Here is a 12,515-nt window from a genome sequence, read left to right as displayed (position 1 = left end):
CGTGTGTGTGAACCTGTGTGTGTATGCTCCGTGCATATGTGTGTGTATGTGTATGTGTGTGTGTGTGTTTGTGTGATTTAATGATTTTATTCTATGCATCAGTCTGTAAGTGTCTGTCTGACTGTTTTTATCTGCATATCATTATATTTTTACAAGAGACATTGTGGATGTGTATGTATGAATGCATACACGTATGTACATATGTATGAAGGTATGCATGTATGTATGTGTGTATATTGTGGTTGTGTGGAAAGAAATTTACTTCCCAACCACATCGTTTCAGGTTCAGTCGCACTACATGGCTCCTTAGGCAAGTGTTTTGTATTAAAGCCTCAGGCCAACTAACTCATGGTGAGTGGATCTGGTTGGCAGAAACAGAAAGAAGCCCATTGTATATACATATATGTGTGTACCTTTTTGTCTGTACTTGTCCCCTCACTCCACAGTGGATTGACAACTGGTGTTGGTGTGTTTACATCCCCGTAACTTAGCTGTTCGACAAATGAAACCATAAGAATAAATATTAGGCTTAAAACAAGATAAGTACACAGGTCGATACATATGACTAAGAATTCTTTAAAATGGAGCCCCAGCATGGCCACAGTCTAATGACTGAAACAAGGAAAATAATAAAACAATATATATATACATATATGTTAATTCTCTAAATGAAGTATTAACAGTAACTGCACGATAAAGTGTAGTATATTGCCACTTAAGTGTGGCTGACCCCTAGGGGTGGATGTTACTGTTGCTTTTAGCCCCAGGAGGACATCTCCTCCAGCTGGCTTATCGACACACGACTGTGTCCTGTTTGCCAAGGGAGTTATCCCTCTCACCACGGCCAGCAGCACGAACGTATCCGGATTTCAGGGTTATTTCCCTTCGTCGGCGTTCGACAGCCGATGACCTTGGTGAGAGAGAAAAACCTGGCAAATCTTATATCTTCTTTTCCAGTGGCATTCTTCACTGATATTGAAAAGGTGAAAACAAGCAATGTTAATTCTCTAAATGAAGTATTAACAGTAACTGCACGATAAAGTGTAGTATATTGCCACTTAAGTGTGGCTGACCCCTAGGGGTGGATGTTACTGTTGCTTTTAGCCCCAGGAGGACATCTCCTCCAGCTGGCTTATCGACACACGACTGTGTCCTGTTTGCCAAGGGAGTTATCCCTCTCACCACGGCCAGCAGCACGAACGTATCCGGATTTCAGGGTTATTTCCCTTCGTCGGCGTTCGACAGCCGATGACCTTGGTGAGAGAGAAAAACCTGGCAAATCTTATATCTTCTTTTCCAGTGGCATTCTTCACTGATATTGAAAAGGTGAAAACAAGCAATGTTAATTCTCTAAATGAAGTATTAACAGTAACTGCACGATAAAGTGTAGTATATTGCCACTTAAGTGTGGCTGACCCCTAGGGGTGGATGTTACTGTTGCTTTTAGCCCCAGGAGGACATCTCCTCCAGCTGGCTTATCGAGGGATAACTCCCTTGGCAAACAGGACACAGTCGTGTGTCGATAAGCCAGCTGGAGGAGATGTCCTTCTGGGGCTAAAAGCAACAGTAACATCCACCCCTAGGGGTCAGCCACACTTAAGTGGCAATATACTACACTTTATCGTGCAGTTACTGTTAATACTTCATTTAGAGAATTAACATTGCTTGTTTTCACCTTTTCAATATCAGTGAAGTATGCCACTGGAAAAGAAGATATAAGATTTGCCAGGTTTTTCTCTCTCACCAAGGTCATCGGCTGTCGAACGCCGACGAAGGGAAATAACCCTGAAATCCGGATACGTTCGTGCTGCTGGCCGTGGTGAGAGGGATAACTCCCTTGGCAAACAGGACACAGTCGTGTGTCGATAAGCCAGCTGGAGGAGATGTCCTCCTGGGGATAAAAGCAACAGTAACATCCACCCCTAGGGGTCAGCCACACTTAAGTGGCAATATACTACACTTTATATACATATATATATATATATATATATATATATATATATATATATATATATATATATATATATATATATATATATATATATATATATATATATATATATATATATATATATATATATATATATATATATATATATATATATATTATATATATATATGTATCTATACAGGTGCAGGAGTGGCTGTGTGGTAAGAAGCTTGCTTTCCAACCACATGGTTCTGGGTTCAGTCCTATGGCATGGTAGTCTTCTACTTAGATAGACCTAAGCCTTGACAGCAGATTTGGTAGATTTGGAAACTGAAAGAAGCCCATCGTATATATATATATATATATATATATATATATATATATATATATATATATATATATATATATATATATATATGCAGACTATGTGGTAAGAAGTTTGCTTCTCAACTACGTCGTTCTGGGTTCAGTCCTACTGCATGGCACCTGAACATAACCCTGAAAATAGGGAAAATAGGTACGGCATTAGTTATAGGGAAGAAGAGAAAAGTCCTGAAAATAAAACCTGTGATTATGCCCACAAAAGTAGAAATAGATGTCCATTAATAAATTTTTGAAGTGAAAAATCTTATAATATATAAGGGTAAAGTAACGCCAGAGGGACAAGGTTACTACTATATAGGCTCCTAAGAAAATTATATAAAAGGAAGGATAGCCAACCATGAAAACACTTTTAGAGATGAGAGGAAAGAAACTAGTACTAATCTAAATAGATTAATTTGGGAAATTAAGGACAAAAATAAGGAATTTACACTGAAGTAGGAAATAAATAGCGGGGCAAAATTTTATAGCATTGGAAGAAAAATATGTTACTTGTGCATTAAGAGTCATTACATTTAATTAACAATAAAAGAGAAAGAGTTTTTTTTTGCCTACATAGAATTAAATATATGTTTAATGAATGCAAATAGATAAAATCAAATAGACATTGTACGAATGGATATACATCTAATAATTCCAAATAGATATAATTAAATGAGACGTATGTGAATAAATAAATATCTAGAATTAATAATTCTATATTAATCAGATACAGGAATAAACATTGAAACCTTTACCATCAGCTGATGTATCAAAATAAATAATTTAACAATTATATTAAATAAATGAGGGATAGAGAACTTGCTATATTCATAAGGGAAAAGATATATATATATATATATATATATATATATATATATATATATATATATATATATATATATATATATATATATATATATATATATATATATATATATATATATATATATATATATATATATATATATATATATATATATATATATATATGTATATACATATATATTTATATGTTTTAATATATGTGTATATTTAATAAATTTTTAAATAATAAAATACATTTAAATAAACACTCTGTCAATGATAAAATTTAAAATATACATAGAAAGTGACCTTCAAATGAACTGAGCCCCACCATTTGAAAATGGTCTTAACTCCATACATGTGATGCACAGTAAATCATACTCCCATTAAACATAAAAATTTATTTAACTAAATATATATATAATAACCTAAGCTATCAACAAATAAGACTAATTCCTGTAAATAAATAAAAATTGTAATAAAAATTGAGTATGGCCGTAAGACCTAGTTCCTCAGTACCTCAACTAGCTATTGTCCACTGTGGTCGTACATTACCTTCATGAGTGAAATACCTCACAATCACTAAGCCACACACATTCGCATAGCATAATCTATAGAGGTAAAGACAGGGCAGAATGATTAAGTAGTTTGTTTTATAATCATGTGGTCTTGGGTTCGGTCCCACTGTGTGACAACATTGTCAAGTGTCCTCTACTGACCAAAGCCTCGTTAATGGATTTGTGAGACAAAAACTAAAAGAAGCCTATCATATGTGTATGTGCATGTGTGTGCCTCTACGTGTGTGTGTGTGTGTGTGTGTGTGTGTGTGTGTGTGTGTGTTTGTGTGTGTGTGTGTGTGTGTCTTCTGCTGTCATTATGCTTCAGCACAAGTGTCACCATCATATAAGTTGTGACCTTGTTGTTCAGTATTCTGTGGAAGGAAGTTCAACTGAGAGGAAATATCACCTTTCTTTGAAAATGGCGAGAGTTGGTGAAAGGAAAGGCATCCGGCTGGAGAAGCTCTGCCTCTCCGAATTTCATTTGACCAATGCAAGCACGGATAAATAAACATTAAAACAATGATGACAATGATGATGATGATTACAATGATGATGCTACACACACACACACACACACACACACACACACACACACACACACACACACGCACACCAACGCACACGCACACGCACTCATACACACACTCTCACACATAAACTAACTCTGAAATAAACTTCTCAGAATATCAGACCAATAAGAAATATTCCATGTGTAAATGATTTATAGATCCTTTGCACATGGAATAATTCTTGTTGTTCTGGGAATAACGCAATGAAACAGACAATAAATATTGTCTCGATCAGAGAGTATTGATATATGAAATATCACCTGCTTATGACTACTTAGGACACTAAAATATGGCTTTCATTTTACACAGCAAAATATTTATAGCCGACCATTAAATTACTGGGCCCAGTGCATGTGTGTTTCTGGTTGATACATAATAGCAAAACAAAGTTGTGTGTTTGACGTCATCAAAGCTGACCACAGACACAGGGTCAATATGTATACTGTTTCAATAGATATGTCCAAAATATAACAATATTGTGGAAGGTCACGAGAAAATGTGTATTTTGTAGTCTTGGTCCGACTGTGCAGGAGATAATTTTACACAAAGAGCAGAAAACATAAAAGCTGATGGCAAAATACTTTCTAATCTAATTCCATGGCCAGTATGATAAAATTAACATTAAACTAGACTTCTGATATTTAAATATATAAACATATTCAATTATTTGTGCTTAAAGAAGAAATAACTCTGTATGTATAAAAGAAAAATGTAGAAGAACAAAAAGAGAGAGAGAAAAAAAAAAGAAAATAACAGTAGTTCTTTTCTATTAAGTGAAAGTGTATATATGTATATGTATCAATAAATAAATAAATAAGAATATACAACATAAACGGTCTGGAGGTGTGAGAGATAAATATATTTATTTTATCGGTTGATTTCTGGAGAGTGATGGCTATTTTGCAGCCGTCATCATGCAATAATAATTTTCATTTTAGTGTATAATGAATAATAATATATGTCTTCTCTAATATGCATGCTATATATTGCATATTACTATGGTACGTTTAAAGATCAATAGAGATATAGAAGGCTAGCTCTTCAGATCAAATGAAATGAACATCCTGGTGGCATCAAGTCCACAATTGGAACATTTTTGTGATTACCACATGATTCTATGAATCCTTATATTACGCATTAAATGCACGCACACACATACATAAATACATATATAAACAAACACACACATACATATAATACTTGTTTGAGGCATTAGAATGCAATCTTACTGGCCATGACCTTCAAGCCGAAATTGATCCCAGCATTTTCTTAATCTGGTTTCTGAGACTTAAGCAAGCCAACACCACCAGAGCTCCTATACCACGTGATTTTAGCCTTCCTTGGCCATTGGCAAGGCTAAGGAAGGCTGAAATCTCATGATATGGCAGTTCTAGTGGTGGCAGCAGACGATAACTGCTCTAGAAATAAACTCCGACCATGGAGCAAGTACAAAAACTTGCAATTGTCAGGTTTCTCAACTATGCCCTCTTCAAGGCTGCTGTCTATATACTAACGTAGTCTACAAGTTCTGTGTTATAACACCACTCTCTCTCAAAGCAAGGGTGTTTATCGATAGTGCCACTACCATGCAAACATGAACTCTTTCTCCAATCCAAATTATAAATTATCAACCTCTTTAGCAACTTATATACACAACCTAGAATCTTACAATATCCCATACACTCTATCCTTGTCCATAGCAAGCGAAGTAAACACTAGCAAGCGTAAGTTATGTGTAAAGGAATCATTAACAATTCTTCGCCTTCATAACTCCTCATTACTTAATAGATCCTCTGATATTATTCATTCTTGTAAACAAGGCTGAAACAAGGAAAATGTCCCTTGTATTTGAATACTATACAAATATTCTTTTAAAAAACTTTTCATTTAATTTTTCCAAAATTTAATTGCTTTCCATACTTACAGTTGAAAAAGTCTCAATGACCGAAACCGGTACTGAAATGTTTTTTTTATAAAATTATTTTAGCATTTTCTACCTTGACTTTTTCCCATATATTTACATATACATATATATACACACTCGCGCACACACACAAATAAGGGAAGCCCCTGGCCATCTGGAATCACTGCAGAGAAGCTCAAATTTTCTAGTAAGGTAGGATACACGCTGGTCATGCACATAGTTAATCAAATTATTCAGTGGGACATAAAACCCAGTGACTGTTGTAGCAGCTGCAATGGTGAGGAGATTCCTTATATAAAAGCAATTATACAGGCATCAACCTCCTGGACCATGAAATGAAAATTACGGAGAGAGTTATAGCCTAATTAATTAAGAGCAGAATTAGGCTAGACAAAAGGCAGTTTGTCTTTGTCTGGGGAAGAAGCATTACCGACGCTATTTTCATAGTCAGGCAACTGCAAGAGAAATACTTAGCTGAGAATAAACTATTATTCGTTGATGTAGAGAAGGCATTCGATAGAGGACGCTGTTATGTGACATCGTCGGCTTTTGAGGAGGCTAGAGATAGATGAAGCTGTAAAAGCCCTGTACAAAGGTGCTGTGAGTTAGTTGACAATTAGTCACGAGTACAGTGAAGAATTTGGAGTACAGGTAAACATTCATCAAGACTCAGTCAGTTGTCCCCTCCTTTTCATCATTGTCCTCCAGGCCATAACAGAGGAATTCAAGACTACCAGGCCCTGAGAGTTACTATAGGCTGATTATCTTGCCCTTAAAGCAGATTCTGCATCAAAGCTAGAAAGGAAATTACAGGTGTGGAAGCAAAACCTGGAATCTAAGGATCCTACCCACTTCAGTTAAGTGGCCTTCCTCGATTGGTAGGAAAGGTTTAGGCAAGAATTCCATTCAGTGTACCAAGTGTCAGCTATAGACACACAAGTGGTGCAGTGAAATAATAGGAAGGTTATCAGAGGAAGTAGTATTCGTATGGGGAAGATTACAACAACCATAAACACACCAGGTACTCAGGAAATGGGTTCTCTCAAATGCTCCGGATGCTCTTTAGAAGTAGTGAATAATTTCTGCTACATGGGAGAGAAAATTAGTTGTGGTGAAGGATATATGAAGAGCATAATAACTAGAATATGAATAGGATGATTGCACGAAGTTGGTTCCAATGCTGGAGTCGACTTTGCTCAAATCTATTATGTATATATGTATATGTGTATCAACAGCATCGTTGAACTTCCATTTTCCATTCTGGCATGGGTTGGACGATTTGAGAGGAGGTGGATAACTGGAGAGCTGTCCGGACTCCAAATGCTTGTTTTGACATGATTTCTACAACTGGACGCCCTTCCTAACGCCAGCCACTTTACAGAATGTTCTGGGTGTTTTTTACGAGTCATTGGTATAGAAACGTTAATGTAGCACCAGCACGAGAGTGATGGTGTTGCATTTTACATGGCACCTGCAAAACAAAGACCTCTCAGCCGGGAGAGGAAGTGTGGGTAGGTCCTTAGTAACCAACGAAGACAGAAGCTCTCTGAACTTTGTCCAACCTGTTCTTATTGTAGCAACTATGTTTTCAGAACTTCTAACTCCATTGCAAACTTGGTTGCCTAGGTAGCAGTAGTTATCTGCTACTTCTAAGAATCCCCTGAGCAGTTGACCAAGTCAGTTCTCTGTGCGTTTTTACTGCTCAGTGCCAAAACAAGGAAATAAAAGAGAACATGAAGATAAAAGTGACAGAAACCCTAACTTTAACATTAATTATTAAAACAAAAATGATAATAAAAAGCATTGTATATTGTATTTTTCTTCCCAAAACCTTAGAAATTCATCCAAACATCTTGCAATAAAACACATCAGTAGGTAAATAGGAAATGAATAATTAAACAGAAACCAAAGCTGAAAATGTGAAATAGTGAAAAACGTTCTGCTGTGAATACCTTTTTGGTAACTCTGCACTATGAAAATTGTATATCAGCCCTTTTCCTTTGTGTAAACAAGTACTTAGGATGTGATTACGTAAGTTGTTGTTGTCCTGCTGTAAAATTAATTGTTTTCTTTTAAGTAAAGATGACACACAGCTTCTTTTTACTGTTGCAGTAAATGCAAGAAGAGGCAAAAACAGGCATAGAGTCTTTTACATAAGTACTGTTTCTATAAAAATAATGCTTTTAGGTAAAAACTACTATTTTACTTGAATCCCCAAATGTATTTGGAGAGTTGGGTGGCAAATTTCCTATTTGGTCAGATAAAAATGTTTATACAGGTAACAATGTATCTTTGAAATAATTTCCAATGAGGGTGTGTACTATTTCAACTGTGAGAGACCATTCATTGCAACATTGGTACATACACTTAAGAAATTGGCAAGATAATAACCATCAAGTGTGCAGCTCTGAACCAGCACAACATTATAGACAAATAAAGCAATTTCTTTGGGGGCTAAAACCTGGGTGTTTCAGAAAAATACAAAAACTTGTGCAATGAATATTTTCTGGTCTTAACTTTAATATCCATATTTGTCATCGAAAAATAGCTATAATTGTTGTTTTCTATTTACATGTTTCAGTCATTAGACTGTGGCCATGCTGGGGCACCACCTTGAAGAACTTTAGTCGAATCAATTGACCCCAGTACTTATTCTTTGTAAGCCTAGTACTTATTCTATCGGTGTCTTTTGATGAACTGTTAAGTTACAGGGCGGTATGCACGTCAACATCGGTTGTCAAGCGATTTTGGGGGGACAAACACTAACACAAATAACAAACACACACACACACACAGACAAACACAAACACACACGCCCCCCACGCCATATATATACGATGGGCCTCTTTCCGTTTCGGTCTACCAAACCAACTCAGAAGGCTTTGGTCAGCCCGAGGCTATAGTAGAAGACACTTGCCCAAGGTGCCACGCTGTGGGACTGAACCCGGAACCATGTGGCTGGTAAGCAAGCTTCTTACTACACACACACACACACACACACACACACACACACACACACACACACATGATTGTTTTTGTCTGTGTCTGCCTACCAAATCCAGTCACAGTGCTTTGGCTAGGTTGAGGCTGTAGTAGAGGACGCTTGCCCAAGGTTTCATGCAGAAGGACTGAACCTGGAAACGTGGTTGAAAATCAAACTTTCTATCAACAGCCACTAGAAGAAAATTAAACCATCACAAGCTGCAGCATTGATATAATATTGAAATATTATAATTAGCAGGCCATGGCTATAATTGGCAAACATTTATTCAAGGTCATTTATTGTAGTCCTAACCAAAGGTGCTTAGTACTTTGGAACTAGCCATGGGATATTTACTAAAGTTCCAACAATTGCACCAGCTCTCTATTTTGGTAGAGCTATTGTTTAACATATGTTTTGTATTAAGTGAATTAATAAAGGCGTCAAAATTTTGCTGCAAGAATAAGAAACTTTAATAGAATTTCTATTAAAGTTTTTTATGATACACATATGTATGCATACACATACATACACACACACACACACACACACACACACACACACACACACACACACACACACACACACACACACACACACACACACATATATATATATATATATATATATATATATATATATATAAATGTAAATTCTGAAAATGTTGGATAAATTAATGTCAGTTTGCTGATTCAGTAATGGATTTTACTTTTGAAATTGTTAATATTGCTCTGTCTTTGCATCTTAAAACACAAACACAAACACACGCGCACGCACGCACGCACACACACACGCACACGCACACACACACACACACACACACAAAGACTCAACAGTTATCGTGAGTAATATATTTGTAATACTGTTGGTAAGGGACATGTGATCAAAGAGCTTTTGCTGTGTAATATGAAAAATATATCAGATTTTTCTTAAGAATTATTTTACAAAAAAAAAACTAAGCTTAATCGCATTTTTGCTATTTTTATGTTATATAATGAAATTTATGACAAAAAAACAACAAAAAAAAAAACAAAAAGAGAAGCAGGAAAGAAAGAAGAATATGAAAGCATGTCTGCCTGAATTGATTTTCGTATACTTTTGTCTAAATTTAGAATCAATTGTGTTTTTATTAATAAATTATTCTTTCTTTTCAATATATATATTATAGTTTCAAAGAAATATACTATTGATAAATTTAACCGAGTTTACATTTTTGGAATCTAGAATCATGGTGAGTACAAGATAAAGATTTTGATATATTGACTACATAATGCTTATACACACACATGCATATACTCACTGATATTTGTCAAATACGTTGAATATATATTTTTATGAAAAATCTGTGAATTGTACTCAATAGACGTAAAGTGAGGATAGAGCTATAATTCTTCTTGACCAGAATGTAGAACATAGTTGATCATGTCCTGTCACAATTCTGTGCTTTTTTCGTTTTCTGTAACAGTTACAATTCCTGATGTTTAATGCTTCCAACCAGTTCGTCAAGATTGACCGCCATATCATACTTCTCTTTCCTCTGTTTTGCTTCCTTTCAACCTTTCTGGTCATCGCTAAATTCTCCAGGCCCTCTTTCTTCATCACATGACCAAGAAATCTCAGTTGCGTGGCCCTTATCTCACAAAGTAATTTCCTATTTTCCACAACCCAGGGGTCATCACGTTTTCCTTAGACATTTTCTCTATGCTGGACTCACAGCTCTCCAAGCTTCTTTTCATCATGGCAGCTTGCTGGCAGAATCGTTAGCACATCGGGCAAAATGCTTGTTGGACTTTCGCCTGTGTTTATGTTCTGAGTTCAAATTCTGGTGAGATTTATTTTGCCTTTTATCTTTTCAGGGTCAACAAAATATGTACCAGTCACGTACTGGAGTTTATGTAATTGATGCCATGCCCTGACATTACTAGCCTAGTGCTAAATTTTGAAACCAGCATTTTGGTTTGGTGTAAAGGTGAGGTTTTTTAATAAATCAGTGTATGTTGGCCTTGGTTTAGCCATGTATTGAGACAAACCTAGAAGTTCCAGTGTTCAACGATAGTTTTTAACGATGTCAGGAGGATGAGAAATAAATTACCCCAGGGAAAGGACATAGGTTCCCACATGTAATGTTTGCTGTAGGAAGGAATTGAACTTGACTCTTCAACTCAGTGATGCAGGTAGCAATCATTTGTGAGTGAGTTGAGGCTCACTCGTAGGTAGTATGCCTTGGCTCACTGTTCTGGTATCTACGTAGTTGTGGCCAGATGCAGATTTGCTCTCAGCCCTCTCAGCCCTGCAGAATGTGGCAGCTGGAAGGAGGAAGAGAAAAGAGAAAGTGAGTGAGAGAATAAGAGGGTGAATGGTAGGGTGAGTGAGAGGGAGCTGCACCAGCATCTGGTTGGTACATGTTTACAGCTGAGCAGACTGGAGCAACATGGAATAAAATATGCTCATTCAAGGACACAACTTGCTGCCAAATGAACTCAATAAATTGCTTATTCCAGTGTGTCAGTTCTTACGTCTGTGAATTATAAACTACCTGTCATAGGCAATCAGCTATGAAATAGGCCTATATATTCTCAATCTGCTAGAAATTGCTGTCAAATCTCTCACAAATTCTAATGTACTGTCTTATATATATATGTGTATGTATGTGTGTGTGTGTGAGAAAGAGAGAGAGAGAGAGAGAGAGAGAGAGAGAGAGAGAGAGAGAAAGAAAGAAAGAGAGAGAGAAAGAGAGAGAGAGAAAGAGAGAGAGAAAGAGAGAGAGAGAGAGAGAGAGAGAGAGAGAGAAAGAGAGAGCATAAATATGTGTAAAGAATATATATACATATGTGTGTATGTGTGTGTGGAGGGTTCCAAAAAGGCGATTTCTAACAAGGATTCTTCATATTTCGTTGGTAGCTTACTGGCATAAGATTTTTGCAAATATGAAATCATTATTACATGTATATGATATGTTATGAGAATTTATGGAAAGGCATCCCATAGAAACTCAACAAATATGTTAAAAAATGGAGAAGAGAAGATGCTAAATTCTTTTAAATTTTAACATCTCTTCTCCACTTTTTCACATACTTGTTGAGTTTCTATGGGTTACCTTTCCATAATTCTCATAACACACACAAACACACACACACACACTATATATATATATATATATATATATATATATATATATATATATAGATAGATAGATAGATATAGATAGATAGATAGATAGATACGTATGTATGCTTACATATGTATAGACATATATATCTGCATGTGTTTATATGTATATGTACACGCGTGTGTGAGTATGTATATATATATGCACATGTATGTGTGTGTATGCGTACGTGTATGTATATGTGTACATGTGTGCATATGCAGATTCTATGAACGA

This window comes from Octopus bimaculoides, chromosome 5 (assembly GCF_046866305.1).
Source record: "Octopus bimaculoides isolate indiv1 chromosome 5, ASM4686630v1, whole genome shotgun sequence".
NCBI classification, from domain to species: Eukaryota; Metazoa; Mollusca; class Cephalopoda; order Octopoda; family Octopodidae; genus Octopus; species Octopus bimaculoides.
The sequence above is the reverse complement of the archived record's forward strand: the minus strand, read 5'-3'. Positions refer to the sequence as shown.